The sequence below is a fragment of the Herpailurus yagouaroundi genome, unplaced genomic scaffold (assembly GCF_014898765.1).
Source record: "Herpailurus yagouaroundi ecotype Mexico unplaced genomic scaffold, PumYag 29, whole genome shotgun sequence".
NCBI lineage: Eukaryota > Metazoa > Chordata > Mammalia > Carnivora > Felidae > Herpailurus > Herpailurus yagouaroundi.
Window position 1 is genome coordinate 63,837,316 of NW_024412377.1, and position 17,056 is coordinate 63,854,371.

General features: G+C 38.9%; 1 long non-coding RNA gene and 1 other non-coding gene across 2 annotated transcripts; both read left to right on the forward strand.

Annotated features, from left to right (window-relative positions):
• Positions 1 to 4,840: 4,840 nt before the first annotated feature.
• On the forward strand, positions 4,841 to 11,206 carry LOC121011227 (uncharacterized). Its single transcript, XR_005781548.1, has 4 exons — positions 4,841 to 4,931; positions 6,168 to 6,316; positions 8,125 to 8,163; positions 10,796 to 11,206. It is a non-coding gene; the product is annotated as an uncharacterized LOC121011227 (long non-coding RNA).
• A 5,418-nt stretch (positions 11,207 to 16,624) lies between these two features.
• TRNAR-UCG (transfer RNA arginine (anticodon UCG)) lies at positions 16,625 to 16,709 on the forward strand. The gene has a single exon. It is a non-coding gene; the product is annotated as a tRNA-Arg (tRNA).
• The last annotated feature ends 347 nt before the right edge of the window (positions 16,710 to 17,056 follow it).

Consider the following 17,056-nt stretch of genomic DNA (forward strand, 5'->3'; position numbering starts at 1 on the left):
TTTCCAGCTCTCCTGCAGGCACTTTTTCTAGTGTCCTTCCTTTGGCTCCCCTGCTGGCTGCAAAGCCCCCCCCCCCCCCCCCCCCCCCCCCCCCAGCACATGGGATCATAGCTCTGCGATTCAATGATTTTTCTTATTTTACTTACAGTTATTTTGCAGTTTCAGTGTTCTGTGTCTTCAAGTAATGCTGAGGGCATGGTTTTATGTAGAATTTTCAAAAGCTGAAGTTGTTTGGGGTGAAATTTTGGGAAGTCAGTTACCACGCCTTCCCCATTGTCTTCAGTGACTCTGAAATCCTAAACTGAAAGGTTTTGAACAAGAGAAGTGATAAGGTTGGATTAATTTAGGCCATTGCTATCTATATAAGGGAGATTGAATTGGAGGTAGGCAAGACTGAAGCCCAAGTTGAATAATCTATATTCTGTATATTCTATAATCTACATTCTATAATCTATATTTGTGTGGTATCCTTCCAGATTAAATTTGCTGTGATAATTTAGATGTATAAAATGGTACTCTGTATAATTTGATTGACTCCTGAGAATGAGCTGTGGTGGGAAGCCTTCAGAGATACTTAAGCAGGGTCATTATTTTGGACTTCAAGCCCTTCTGATGGCCTCATTGTTAAAAGGCACTCAGGTTTTTGTTTTTGGGTGTTTTTTTTCCTGGCCCCTCTGCTGGGGATTAAAAAATCCAGGGGTAGTATAAAACATTTTAGCCCTGGGTTCCCAGCTTCTTTGAATAATAGAAACAAATGAAAGTCCTGTTCTAAGAGGAAAGAGTATGGTGGTGGTGGTGGGGGGGGAGCTCTACAGCTTTGGCAGGAAACCAGGACAAATACAATGGATTCAATAGAAAGCCTGTATTGCTTTAGGGCCACAAATGGCGAGGACAAATAATAGTCCCTCAGCAAGGTAGTGGATTGGAAGTGAAGAACACTGAAAGCAGGTGAAGAAGCTGGTGGGGAGAAGGGAGGGGGTACATGAATTCGTGCTGGAGATCCCCACCTATGTCGGTTAGAAGTAACTGGGTAGGCAGCATTATGAAAGCAGCGTTGCGCTGTTGTAACTTTACCCTGTGCAGACCTAAGGTGTCCGTCTTTCCTCTAGTTGGTTTCTCTTTTGGGATTTTTGCTGCTCCTTTGTGGCAGGGGTGACAGGATCAGATCTGGAAGAAGGACAACTACGATGGGGTTGGCTGGGAGACACTGGAGTCTACAGCCCTGGTAGGGGGCACAGTGGCCCAGTACAGAGATGAAAGGCCTGACCTAAGGCAGAGCAATGGAGCTGGCACACAGGACCAATGACTGACGGAAAGATGGAGAAGGAAGGGTTCATGCCAACTCTGAAGTTTCTGTGCTAGGCAGCTGGGCAGAGGATGGAGCCCTTAACTTCAGAGCCCCCCCTGCTGTGCTTGGGCCACCAGGAATAGAGTTAAGGGAGAGAGGTCCTGGCATAGATTTATATTTAAACCAAGCCAGAAAGTGCTTAAGTTTTACTCAGTTTTGGGTGGATTTAATATTAATATTACAGGGACATTTATTAAATGCTTATGCCTAGCTCTTCTTGGGAAACCAGCTGAATTATTTGTTCAACAACATGAACGTGTCCCCCACTGTGGACACTAGATTAGGTGCTCGTGACATAGATGGATCAGACAAATCTTCCACTCGTAAGGAACTTCTAAATGAATAATGTGAATATAAGCTAGTAGACATGTATGCTGTAAGATGGACCCCTTCAAAAGGCTTTGATAGTTTAGGGAAAGGAGAGGCATAAAGGCAGGAAATCAAGGGACATGAATGGAGAAATTCCTAGTGGGATGGTAGAAATTATCAAGGGTATTGGCTTTGAAGTCAGAAAGACATAATCTTGGCTCTGTCATTTATTAGCAGTGTGATATTGGCCAAGTTAGTTAACCACTCTGATCCTCAGTTTCCTTCTATGTAAAATGGGGATAATACTTCCTACCTTAATAAGTCACTATAACGACTAAATGCAGTATGTAATGTATGCATAGGGCCCAGCCCAGTGTTTGATATGGAATAAATGACCAGTGAATGTTGGCTTACTGAACAGAGATGGCTTGAAGGGAAGGGGGTGGTTATTCCAGTGAGTGGTATATAGTGAGAATGGACTAAATATTTGTAGAACGAATGAAAAGCAAGTTTTGGACCATATTGTGGAATGCCTTGGAGACAATCATTTTATAGTCACTGAAGATTTTTGAATGGTGGAGTGAAGCTATCAGAGACAGTTACACTTCTGGAAGATAAAGAAATTTATCTTCGGCTGTTTGTAAGATGCAGTGGAGTTTAGAAATCCAGGGACAGGCAAATCAGGAAACTCTTCTAACATTTCAGGCAAGACTGATAAGTTAGTTCTCACAGAACTTGGGAGATATATTCATAATTGATATATCATAGGGGATGACAAATACTATTCTGGAGGTACAAGTAAATGCTTTCGGAGTGGTGAGTAATTTGAAGATGAGAGAATTAGGGAAGACTTCACAGTGGCAGAAACTCCACGAGAGTCCCACATGTTGCTGAGCTAGGAAGGAATTATATGTGGGAAAAATGTGTGAGCATATCCCTGGGAATGGATCCATGATGGAGAGTGATGAGGGAAGAACTAGAAGCATATTTTGAGTGTATAGAAACTGTGCAGAAAGAAGGCTAGAGGAAGCTTGGAAACACGAGTTGGGACAAAGTCTTTGGTATGTACTGGAGCTACCTTCAGTGAAGTATGCAAAACAGAAGAAATGATTTTCGTCCTTTCTCTTTTTCGCATCCCCTATACTCCTTGACACGTTTTAGATCCCCGATAATTACAGGCCGACTTGATGGCTCCTATCCTGACCCTGGGGAGTAATGTGTAGGTTAGGAAAGGCTTACAAATGGAAAACATTTGGAATGATGCAAGTATAGCATTCCAAAGGCTTAGGCATTTAGGGGAGAAGGGTCCATATGGGTAAATGAAGAACAGAGATTTCCCAGACTTGAGTTCTTTTCCTATGCCCTATCTGCATTTCATCTGTACTATCATTTGCTTAATGTATTTACTTAATATGTGCATTTTCCCCTCTCGACTAAATTTTCTTTTTAGAACACGTTGCATCATTACCTCGGCGGCAAGCCTGTACCATTTGCCACAAATAGAAATTAATTAAAAGCAATCTAATAAAGGAACAACAATATTATTAAATTCTAGCCAAATAGCTTGTCTAATAAAGGTGGTCTGTGGTCATAAAGAGAGAGGAGCAAGTCTCAGGGAAGTCTTAATGACATACTACTTCCAAACTTTCTCCTTGATGTAATCAGAATGAAAAAGAATGGGAGAGAATGAGTTTCCCACTGTGTGAGTCAATGTTCTTTAGTGCTGTGTGTGTGCCCCACACGGAATTCGTGGTGTGCTTCTAAGAAATTGGGCAATGCCATTTTAGAACATACTCTAATTCGCTAACAAATGGAATGCTTACTGCATTTCTAATGTGTATGGTATTAGATATTGGATCTCTAATAAAGAATAAAACAACATGGTAAACGTTATGATTACTGAGCATATAGGGTGCTTTGTGAAATCAGAGAAGGTTCCTGGAAAGCTAAATATTGAATGAGTGGAAGAAAGCCAGGTATAGAGTGGTGATGGCAGGGTAGGAATAAGGTGGGTAAGTGTTTGGGTAGGGGAATATAAAGGCTTTCAGGGAACACATGCTTAGTGTTTTCTGATTTTGTCTTTGGACACACAAGCCCTTGGGTTTTCTTCTCACAGTTAATATTTGGGAAGGCAGCATGGTCTGGTGAGTAGAGAGAGGAAGCTTATTCATTCCTGACAAACCTTTATTAGTACCTACTGTGTGTCTGGTAGTGTGGCTAGAAAGATGACTAAGACCCACATAGTTATTACCCTCTGGGATCCCGGTCACAGCCTAGTGGAGGAAACACATTATAAACATGTGATATAAAAGTGTGCTAAGGGGGCGCCTGGATGGCTCAGTCGGTTAAGCGTCCGACTTCGGCTCAGGTCATGATCTCCCGGTCTGTGGGTTCGAGCCCCAAGTTGGGCTCTGTGCTGACAGCTCAGAGCCTGGAGCCTGCTTCAGATTCTGTGTCTCCCTCTCTCTCTGCCCCTCCCCTGCTCATAATCTGTCTCTCTCTGTCTCCAAAATAAATAAAAACATTAAAAAAAAATAAAATAAAAGTGTGCTAAGTGCTCTGACCTAAGCATTCCTAGAGCCAGTGCTGTTCAGGGGACTGTAGAGAGGAGGTGACAGTGTGACCTGGGTCTTGAAGAGCAGGTAGAAATTTGCCTGGTAGGTTATGTGTGTGTGTGTGTGTGTGTATACACATGCATGCACACAGAGTGTTTTAGCCAGATAGAACAGCGTGTGCAAAGGCTAGGAAGGGTAAGAGCAAAACATTTGAAGAACCACAGGCATTTTGAATAGTTGAAAGCATAATGTGTGTCTGGAGTTGAACGGAGAAGAAAGGAGAGTTTGGAGATGCATTGGGTTAAGATGTGGCCTCTGGTATTTGTTTATTCTATTGCTGATTTTTTTGGGACTCACCTTTCAAATCAAAAAAGAAAGGAGATTTCTAAGGGATTTCTAGATATTTCTAAGGGAGTTTGTCTCTAGTTTTCTTGGTTTTCTCCCCCAGCATAATATTAGCTACTTGGTAAACTGGTAGCATCTTGTGATCAGAAATACACCAACGAGTGTAAAAATCCCCAAAGAGAGCTCAGGAGACATTTATAATTGTCTTTGTTCTCAGGATAGTGAATCCTTTAAAATAAGCGCTGGCCTTGATATTTTACCTTTCACTCTCTCTTTTTTTAAAATTAGGTTTAACCCAGAAGAATTTAGCTAAACAGTTTGATTTCCCTATACCTTTGAATGAAGCTTCGAAAGTAATGAAGAAAAAGAAAAAGGTATATTATTATAAAGGAGAATGAGCAATATTTGAATTTTAGATTAACTTCTCTAAATACAAATGTGTGAAGATATTCAACAGTAAAAACAGTTCCATCTTTTGAAAATTTAATTTACTGAAATGAGAAAATAGAATTAATTTAGCAGAAATAGAACTGGGTTTGGAAATATTTATTAACTATAGAGAACAGTCCTTCCTGTGTTTGAAGATATGAACACATTTTAATCAAAACATAATGGGAGATTTTTCAAAGCATAAAAATATATGTTCCACAGAATATAACAAACTCTGATAGGTAGTGTAATATAAGGAGAAAATCATGGATTTCACAGAAAAGAATAATGTATCTGTATTAATGACATATTGCTCTTTTAAAGACAAGGGACATACATTTACTTTCTAGAAGGAAAGCTAACGAGGATGAACCTTTACTGCTGAACCATTTTCATCTCTGGTTGTCCAAATGTCATGGCAACTTGAGTGTTTTAAACATAGTCGAGATCAGTAGCTCTACGAATCTTTGTTTTCCACCATGGATCTTAAGCACTTCAGCTTAAAGAAATCGTTAGTTGATAATGACACGTCAAATTGTATTGTTTCTGAGCTTTGAGTTTATATGAGTTATAATCCATGTATAGTGTAAAACAGCATTCAAGGTGACTAACCCCAAATGTAATTTGAGTGTGCACCTGATCTTCCCACTATACTAAGAAATATTTCCTCCAAGAATCAATTCCTCTTGGGTGAAGAGAACAGAGCAATAGCCAATATTTACTCGTAACTACAATATGCCAGACATTGGGGTACGTGCTTTACGTATATTTTTCATTAATCTTAATAATCCAGTGTATGAAGCTATTACTAGATGAGATGTAAAACACTTGCCCATTAAAAATCGAGTAATTTCCCAGTGGAATAGAAATTCAGTATTTTCATAACTATTGAAAACAAAATTGAATGTGTTAGAACCATTTAGATAGGACCTTATAGGCATTGCCTTCATCCAGGGTAGCTCATTTAAATAGTACAGAGAGGGAATGCTAGGAAATTAGCAAAAGAGATCACTGATCATGGGAAAACCGTCACATTTAAGTTTTAGGTCTGTAAGCGCTAGAATTGCCTTAGCGTGGTTTCAGTTGAGGCACAACACAGTTCAGTCACTGCCAGTTGCCTCTGTCAAAATGTATTTCCACCTTTCTGCTCGGTGTTCCTTAACTGTGTTTATATTTTTAAGGTTCGCGTATGGAATAAAGTATACAAAGTCATTTCTAGAATGCTTGAAGAAAATGAAAAATACAGACTCAGGCTGAAATACCAACAACTATCCAGTGAAAGCAAGTTAACACAGTTGATTGTATGAAAGAAGACTGGCTTTCCTAACAGGTTAGTCACCCTTGGGTCACATTAGTCTAGTAGTTTTCCTAATTGTCACATGTGGTGTGCAGAACTGTAGAAATGAGGCTACAACTATTCATCGTAATTAAAAAGCACAAACAATGTTAAAGCACTGAGTTATAGACTAGACCGCCGATGTAGGTGTGAGTAGAGAAGAGCAGAAGGTAAATGTTGATGAGAATTTACTGAGCGAAAGGACCACACTTGCCTGTGGTTTAATGGCAGCTTTAAAAAAAAATTTTTTTTTAACGTTTATTTATTTTTGAGACAGAGACAGAGCATGAATGGGGGAGGGGCAGAGAGAGAGGGAGACACAGAATCGGAAACAGGCTCCAGGCTCTGAGCCATCAGCCCAGAGCCCGACGCGGGGCTCGAACTCACAGACCGTGAGATCGTGACCTGAGCAGAAGTCGGAGGCTTAACCGACTGAGCCACCCAGGCGCCCCTAATGGCAGCTTTTTAATAGAGATTACAAAACTCATCCATATTGACGAAGACAAACATTTTAACTGCGATATAAAATTACACATCCTGTGTCACTTCTTATAGTCACTTCCTTTCCATGGATGCTGCAGTATAATTTAATGCTTTTGACAAAACTGCTCTTGAATTATGGCCTTGATGTCATTATTTCATTCCTGGGAAACAACTCATAAATTAAACTATGTTCTAAAGCTCCGTCAACAAGGAGGCAAACCATAAGAGACTCTTAAAAACTGAGAACAAACTGAGGGTTGATGGGGGGTGGGAGGGAGGGGGAGGGTGGGTGACGGGCATTGAGGAGGGCACCTGTTGGGATGAGCGCTGGGTGTTGTATGGAAACCAATTTGACAATAAATTTCATATTAAAAAATAATGAGTTGATATTGTGGCCAGAGAAAAATTAGATGTGATCTAGTATATTTATTAAAGTCACTGGAAATTCTGGATTCTCAAACAATTAAGTTGGATACAATTTATGTAACTGATAATGCCACATCGATTGATAAATCATAATAGTTGTTTCCTTTCCTTCACATGCTTGTCCTAATACACATGTTACCGTGCTGAATGCTTCTGTAGGCTCTTAACTACAGTCACTCGATGGCAACTTCTATTTTGACCGGTCAGTAAATCTGCAGAATTTAATTTTGTGAAGAATATTTTCATAAGATAATAATTGGGATAGAATGCCATTTTGTAAGCAATGTTACACTGGAAACTCATGACTGTTAGTGTAATATTGCGTCAATAATAGCATAAGTCGTTTGCTATAGTGGCATATAAACAATGTTCAGATTAGTGACACTCGGTTTTATTTGTTCAATTAAGGAGAAGAATGAGGCAGATGGGGGGGATTAGGAAGAAAAAGTAGTCCATGATTTATTGGGAGAAAAAGATGTTTGAATAGGCAGAACAATGTGCAAGAAACCTGGACATTGTTCCAAGTGTTAATCCAGATCCAGTTACTTTAATAAACATATTAGATTACATCTAATTTTGCTCTGGCCATAACCTTGATCTTGTCAGTCTCTTGTGCCTCAGTAGGAGGGCTTCTACTAAACATCAAGTAATCTTGTAAGAATTATTTAGAAATTTAAAATAATATGCTATGCATTTCCAGAAATAGCCTGTTATAAACAAGTATCCTTGTAGTTCATTATTTTGCATTATAATTTTAAACCAGATTACAAAAACTAATAGAAATACATTTAGAAATGTATTATGACTCTTATTTCCTAATATGTATTTATTAATGGGAAAACCAGGACTAGAGGCCAAGTTGAATTTTCCCATATATTTTGTGTTGTTCGTAGACTCAGATTACACAAGATGCATCTTCTTATCATCTTCTGGTAAGAATTCATTTATATGATAATTATAAAGGATAGACTTTGTTTCCTCCCCTTTTATATCTTCACTTCTCCAACTTTTAGTGTATACCATTGCTAATTCCAGCCTGTTTCCTTCCTTAAACCCAGTAAGGCCTCATTAAATATTTGTTGAAATGTAACAAGCTTCATTTGGGCCCTGTCTTAACAGTGCTATTGTAACTACTCTTTCCATGGTCCACGGTTTTTGTTTTTTTGTGTGTTTCTGTTTGTTAATATCTCTTAGTTCTATTTTCTCTTTGAACTTTTCACATTTAATATTATCTCACTGCTACTTTCAGTCTTTCTTTTTTAGTGTCCTGGAAGCTATGACATGGTTCACTTTCTGCCTTTCTGACTGTATTTTCTGTGTATTTTTTAATTTGTCCCTTCTGTTACCACTTGATATCCAACGCTACCCTAGGAGTAGTTGTTGGGTCGACTCTCTCTTTACATATTTATTCTGAAATAATTTACCCATTTTATAGCTTCAATTACTCTTTCTTGATGTATGCCCCCTAAATCTCTCTTCTGCCTTTGACCTCTGAATTTCTTCAGGCTATTCTACAGTTATTTTGAAATATTACACGTTTTAAATCGAACGCATCATCTCTCCTCCATTTATTTCAGTTGTGTCTTGGTTTGCTAATTACCTGGGCTCATTAAATTTCTAGGGAGAGATGACACCAATTTAGTGGGGTTTGGAAAGTACTAGAAAAGTAAGATGGGTGTTGGAAAAAAGAAATCAGACTTTTGTACATGGGAAGGTGGGGGAGGGAAATATATTTTAGACATGGACGTGAGCAAGTTCACGGAGTCCAAGAAAATGTCCAGGAATATGTAGTTTGATCAAAGCTCGTTTATGGAGTCCTTGTGAGGGAAGGTATAAAAGTCCACTGAGACCGTATTTCAAAGGGTCCTATGTGAGCACTGGACCAAGGATTTGTACTCAGTTAAGTAGACAGTAAAGCAACATGAAACATTTTCTTAACCCCTTATTCTAAATGATTTCAAAAGTACAGAAAGTTTGCAAGAAAAATTCAAAGAACTCCAGCATAACCTTTACCTAACTTCACTGATTTTTAACATTTCGTCACATTTGCAGGTTCATTCTTAGGCACTTTCTCTCTTTGTCTGTGTGTATGTATGTGTGTTTAAAATATTACCCCTTGGGGTACCTGGCTTAGTTGGTTAAGTGTCTGACTCTTGATTTTGGCTCAGGTCGCGATCTCATGGTTCGTGGAATCGAGCCCCATGTTGGGCTCTGCACTGATAGCGTGAAGCCTGCTAGGGATTCTCTCTCAGCCTGCCTCTCTCTCTCTCTGTCTCTCTCTCTCTGTCTCTCTCTCTCTCTCCCCACCGCCCCTGCTCATGCTCTTTCTCTCTCTCTCAAAATAAATAAACATTAAAAAAAATAAATAAAATACTACCCCTTAATACTTTAGTGTGTATATCCTAAGAACAAAGGTATCTTTCATAAAGCCACCCATCAATGATCAAATTCAGGAAATTTATGTTTCCTTTTGTAATTAATAAGTATTTTGTGGAAGCTTAATAAAAGGCTATGCAAATACCTCACACATCACCAGTATAGAACATTTAGAGCAGTGAGTTGATCAGATCTGCATTTACATCAGATCTGATGTTACTAATGTGGAAAGGTTTGGAATGGAGGCCAGATAGGAAATGAAAATCCAAGGATTCTAACAGCGGTCCAAGTGAGTGAAATGCACTTACATGGGAGTGGTGGAGTTTGTGGAGAGGAGACAAAGGATTGGCCATAGGGGACGAGAGAGATCATCTTGAGTTCTGGGAATGAGGAGATGAGAGAGAAGGAAGTCGAGAGAAAGAACCGATTTTGTGAAGCTGCTGAGTTTCATTTTGGCGTGTTGAATTTTAGGCGATAGTGAGGGGTTCAGGTAGGAATTCCGAGTGAGCAGCTTGAAGTTTCATTCTGAGGCTAGTGTGCAGTCTATGGTGCATGAAGGTCGTAGGTAGTTCTGGCAGTGGATGTGCACGAAAGCCTCGGTGTGAGGACGGGAGGAGAGGAGAGGAGGAGCACAGAATGTCGTTGATGTCTAGGATGAAGAGCAACTCTCAGTTTCAAAGAGTGATCCTGGGTGCTTCATCAGGAGTGATGAGAAGTGACGGTGGGGTGGAGGCGGATACGGATGAAGCCTGCAGGAGACCAGCGGCTTGGCAGTCCAAAGGAGGGCGATGGCCTCGTTCAGCGAGAATGTAGCGGTACAAACAGCAGGAGTGTAGAAGTAAATCAGCCAGGAACAATGTCAGAGTTCCTAGAAGTAAGGCACAAGTGCCAAATGATGACATTGCCCAAGTGGTACCCTGTCTTGTGAGTGCCTTGAAGTGGCCTGGAGGTTAAGGCCTTGGTGACACAGCTTTTGTGACACACTTTCTGTAACTGGGGCTGTTGAAGTCGTCAACAGTATTGGCCGGTGCTGGAACGGAGAAGAAAAATCTGGAAGTAAAAGTTACCAAAACAGTGAATACAGAGAATGGCTAACTGTTGCTTTGCAATGTTAGAAAAGTTAAAATATTTCAGTGACTATTAACCGTTTTATAGTAACGAGAATCGCTTTTGTCATCTTTTATTTAGGATTAACCTATCTTTGGATCCGTTTACCAAAGAAGATTGTGAAGAGTTTAAAGATGGAACTTTAAATTGAATCATAATTATATGTTAATTTTGGTGTGTTTTGTTGGTATTGGGACTTTAATATTTGAATAGAAAAACTACCTTCTTTATAAATTAATAGTATTTCTTTACAAATTAAATATGGTTGTATGCACACAAGTGTTATGCAAGTGTTTTTCAAGTGGGAATTAGTACTTATTCTGTATTCCTTTAAATTAATCTTATACATAAAATTTAAATTGACATAGCAATACACTCACAGGCATTTATATTTACCAATGTTTCCCTTTAATGAATGTGTCTGCAAACCACCACTTTATTCATCCCTCATTATGATATAACTGCTTTAAATTAAACTTCGATTCATTTAAATTGTTTCTGGCTTTCTTCTTCTAAATTTCCCAATTGTCTGATGATAAAAACCTACAATTTACATAGTGACAATTATTTTCGGTGTTAAAACTAATGGTTATTTAAGCCATCTTTTCATCCTAAGGAAAGTTAGAAAATTTATGCAAATTCTAAATCGTAATATGGAGTATTTTAGGATAATTTTGGGGCAAAGATCAAAGGAAACATTCTTCTCCTTTTCAGGCCCCTAACTAATAGATACATTCATTTTTTTTTTTCAGTCAATAAGTGAGAGATTTAGAATTCTGAAAATAATTCAGAAATGTTTCTCCGTGAAGAACCATTATTTTCTACTCAGTATTAAGTAGTAATCAGCTGTTACGTAGATCATTTTATCTGCTTTTTGTTGATGCAGTCTCTTTCCCTGCATTGTTTTAAAGGCCTATATGGAACTGAAAACTTAGGAGGAAAAGACAAAAAGAGTTTGCCTGTGACAAAAACAAATAAAACAAAACAAAACAAGACAAAAAAATCCCATATGGGGGTCCTGGATGACTCAGTTGGTTAAGGTCTGACGTTGGCTCAGGTCATGATCTCGCAGTTCATGCTTTCAAGCCCTGCGTTGGCCTCTGTGCCGACAGCTCAGACAGAGCCCGGAAGCTGCTTCCGGATCCTCTGTCTCCCTCTCTCTCTGCCCCTCCCCCACTGTGCTCTGTGTCTCTCTCTGTCTCTCTGCCTCTTTCTCGCTCAAAAATAAATAAACATAAAAAAAAAAAATTCCACATCCATCCTGAATTTCTTGCCACAAAAATTGAAGCACGTGCGTGGTAGACCTCTTTGGTTCTAAAGGCAGTACGTTCCTCACCTAGAAATATTGACCAGGCCCGTCTATTAGCTGACACAGAAGGTTGCCAACTTTGAGTGGGACCCAGTTCAGGAAGGGGCTTTGCAGTAGGTCCAGCCCCGGAAATAAGCAGTCCTGCTCCTTGAATTATATGATTTGGAAGACCCTTTGGTGTTGGGGATATCATTAGTGGGAAAAGATGTAGTATGAAGCTTATGAAAAGCCAACCAAAGGGGCCCCATAGTGGAATTATAAATCAAGGTCGTACTGTCCACAGCATAAAATTAAATGCCATTTGAGAGATAGCTTTAACATGTTTGAGGCTTTGGTAGAAACAAATCGCTTGGCCATGAGGCAAAAAACAAAAACAAACAAACAAAAACCAGCAGCAGACTCACAGAATGGAAATAGCACATCTGCGAAGGAAGACTTCCCAGCAGAAAGTCCCTAAGTGGGGCCAGACAGCACAAGCAGCAGGCTGTGTGAGCAGATAGTCCAATCCTCATGTCACCGACATCAGTTGTACTAGTTCCCTTCCCTCTGCTTGCACCTGTGGCCATATAAGCGGTCCCATACAACCAGATAAAAGAGGAGGAAAAGTCTGAGCTTTGGCTTACGAATGGATTTTTCCATTGTGGGTACAAGTCAATATACATGGTGTTAGTACTATAGCCATGTTCCAGAGTGGCCCTGAAAGATACTGGAAAGGGAAAAGGGCAGGGTTGTGAGCTGCACAAATGGCTATCCACTTTGTGTGATAGGTGGGGTGGTTCAAGGCGAGAATCCATATGAATCTATCGATGACCTGGTCATCTGATCTGGGGCGTGATAGGAAGGACTGGAATATTGGAGACAAAAAGATCTGATACAGAGGCATGTGGATGGACATACGGGAAGGGGCACAAAGTGTGAATTTTTTGTATCACTTGCCAGTGCTCATGGGAAAGTATCCACTGCTGAAGAGACACTGACCAACTAAGTAGACAGAATCATGACCAGTTGGTGTCAGCCACCTGTCATCACTGGCTGCCCAGGAACTTGATCGATTTCTTTAATTTCAATTATTTTTTTCCTCTGCCTGCTTTGGGCTTATTTTTTATTTTTTGTAGATTCTTAAATTGGGGGCTTAGATTACTGATTTGAGACATTTCCCCTTTTCTAATGTATGCATTTAGTGTCATAATTTTTCCTCTCAGCACGGCTTTAACTATGTCCCACAGGGTTTTGTATGTCGCATTTTCACTTTTTATTTAATTTTGTATTTGTCTATGCTTTATGTTCTATCAGTTTTTCTTTACATATTTTGTATATTACTTGGTGCAAACATATTTAGTATTGCTCTGTGTTCTTTGTGAATTGACCCTTTATCATTACATAATTAATGTTCCTCCCTGTGTCTGGTAATTTTCTTTACTCTTAAGTCTACTTTATAGGATCTTAATATAATTACTTCTGCCTTGTTTTATTTTATTTATTTTTTTTTCAACGTTTATTTATTTTGGGGACACAGAGAGACAGAGCATGAACGGGGGAGGGGCAGAGAGAGAGGGAGACACAGAATCGGAAACAGGCTCCAGGCTCTGAGCCATCAGCCCAGAGCCCGACGCGGGGCTCGAACTCACGGATCGCGAGATCGTGACCTGGCTGAAGTCGGACGCTTAACCGACTGCGCCACCCAGGCGCCCCACTTCTGCCTTGTTTTAATTAATACATCTTTTTCTAGCCTTTGACTTTCAACTTGCCTATATCCTTCATTATATTTGAAATGTTTATACACAGCATATAGTTGGGTCATGTTTTTTAACCCACTCAGCCAATCTCTGTCTTTTAATTGATATATTTATACCATTTATATTTTTTAATTTTTTTTTTTAATTAGAGAGAGAGACAGCAGGGGAGAGGCAGAGGGAGAGAGAGAGAAAAAAAAAATCTTAAGCAGATTCCTCATTCAGTGCAGATTCCACGACCCTGGGATCATGACCCGAGCAGAAATCATGTGTTGGATACTCAACCGACTGAGCCATCCAGGCACCGCATACCATTTATATTTAAGGTAGTTCTTGATATATGAGGGTTTAACTCTTCTATTTTATTTTATGTTTTCTGTTTCTTCTTTTCTCTGTTTTCTTTTTCCTGCCTTCCTGCTGCTCATGTGATGTCCATTGACACTGTGTCAACAATGGAAAGCGGGGAGTAAGGGAGTGTGGGAAGAAAGAGAAGACTCATTACTTGCCAGTGGGGTTGAAAATTCTGGCTCCCTACTTGGCCTTTTCTGACATAACCCCATTGGGTTATGAGGGGGCATTTCAATTCAGGGGAAGGGTGGAAGTCTGAAGTCTCCACTCAGCCTTTGCTGCCATGGGTGTTATTTGGGATCCAGTTTTTTTTCTGTGGTGTTTGGCTGGAGAAGAGACGTTATTAAAATTTTCTGTCTTTCTAGGCTATTTTTTTTCAGGTGGAGCAGGCTTTTATTGGGAATTTTTTGTTTGTGCCCATTGGCATTTCCAGGTTGCTGGCTTCTTGGGTACTCAGGTTCTTAGCTGATCTGTCTTCTTCACACCTTTCAGAGTCTTCTTATGTTTGTTATATATATAATATCCAAGGTTATATATATAATATCCAAGGTTTTAGTGGTAGGAATAGGGAAAAGTATATCTATTTTGCCAGAAGCATAAGTCTCGATATTTTATAAAGAAAAAGTACAAAGGCAATTCAGTGAAGAAAAGTAGTCTTTTCAATAAATAGTGCTGAAACAATTGGATATTCATGTGCAAAAATATGAACCTGTACCCAAACCTTACACCTTATGTAAAAAAATAATCAAAATGGATCATACATGTAAATATAAAATGTAAAACCATAAAATGTTTAGAAGAAAACATAGGAGAAAGTCTTAATGACATAGAATTAAGCAAAGGGTTCAAACTGGATTGGTCTGATTTCATCAAATAAAAATACATGATACTTATAGCATTTTATTTATAAGAGCCAAGAATTGAAAACAACTCAGATGCCCTTCAGTGGATGAATAATTAAACAAACTGGTGTCTCCATACCATGGAATACTACTCAGCAATGAAAAGAAGCAAACTATTGATATGCACAACAACCTGAATGAGTCTCCAGAGAATTGTGCTGAGTAAAAAAAAGGCCAATCACAAAAGGTTACGTACTGTATTGTTCTATGGGAAAATTATAGAAAATAAGAACAGATCAGTGGTTTCCAGGATTTAAGGAGGAGGTGGGGCTTGGGAGAAGTGCATGAAGCTCTAATAAAGTGAATTACATTGGTTGATTATAAAACTCTGAGCAAGCCTTGCATTCCTGAAATAAACCCTGCTTGGTTGTGATGTAATATATACATTATTAATGTATTATCGGAATTGACTTATTATTCTGTTGAAGATTTTTGCCTTTATATTCATGAAAGATACTGGTTTATAGTTTTCCTTTTTTTTGTAATTTTTGTCTTGTTTTAGTATCAAGGTAATGCTGTTCTCATGCAATGTTATTAGGTGTATACACATTTAGAATGGTTTGACCTATGGTAAAGGAGAAATTGACAACTTTATCATTAGGTAATGTCTTTTTATATTCTTGGTAATAATCCTTGTTCTGAAGTCTACTTTGACATTAACATAGCTATGCTAGTCTTCTTTTGGTAGGCACTTGCCTGGTATATCCTTCTCCATGCTATTACTTCTAACATGTCTGTGCTTATATTTAAGGTCTATTTCTTGTAGAAAGCCTATAGTTTTTAAAATCCAATTTGGTAAGTTTTGTCTTCTAATTGGCGTGTTTAGACTACAGTAAATACCATTATTGATATGGTTGGATTCAAGTCTGTCACCTAGGTAGCTATTTTCTATTGATTCTGTCTCTTTTGGTTCTCTTTTTCTGTTTTCTTCTATATTGGGTATTTTTTATTACTCCATTGAATCTAAGTTATTAGTTTAAGCATTAGTTACCTATTGCTACATAGCAAATTATCCCAAAACTTAGTGGCTTAAAACCACACACATTTATTATCTCACAGTTTCTAGGGGTCAGGAATATAGACCCAGCTGAACTGAACCCTTTGCTTCATGGTCTCTCCCCGTGCTTCAGAGTATCAGCTCAGTGTCTCTGTTCTTATCTGAAGTATCAACTGGAGAAAGATATACTTTCAAGTTTACTCATTCGTTATTGGCAACCTTAAGTTTCTTGCTAGCCCTTGGCTTATGGCCACCTTCAGTTTCTTGCTCTTTGGGTCTCTCCACAATAGTGAGAGTCTGTAACAATGTGGAAATCTGGTCTTTTATAGCCTAATCACACAAGTGATATTCCATCTCTTTTGTCAAATTATATTTTGACAAATTAGTTTGAAGCACGTCTCTAGGTTCCTCCCATATTCAAGGAGAAGTGATTACATGAAGAAGTGATTATCAGAAGAAGATATCATTAGGGGCCATCTTAGAAGTCTGCCTACCACAGCTTATACTTTATTACTTCTTTAAAAAAATTTAGTGGTCTCTTTAGGGTTTTCAGTATACATCTTAAATTATTTGGTCTACCTTCAAGTACTATTTTAGAGCAATTAAAAATAATTTAGGGGCGCCTGGGTGGCTCAGTCGGTTGAGCGCCTGACTTCGGCTCAGGTCATGATCTCGCGGTTTGTGGGTTCGAGCCCCGCGTCGGGCTCTGTGCTGACAGCTCAGAGCCTGGAGCCTGCTTCGGATTCTGTGTCTCCCTTTTTCTGTACCCCTCCCCTGCTCATGCTCTGTCTCTCTCTGTCTCAAAAATAAATAAAAACATTAAAAAAACTAAAAAATAATTTAAAAGTGAATGTTATATTCACCTTAATTTATGCCATTTCTAGTGATCTTCCTTTATTTGTGTAAATTTAAGTTTCTGTCTGCTGTCATCCTGATTAGAGAACTTCCTTTAGCATTTCTTGTAGTGCACGGCCACTAGTAATGATTACTCTCATTTTTCCTTCTCTGAAAAAAAAATCTTTATGTTTTTCTTTATTTTTGGATAGTATTTTC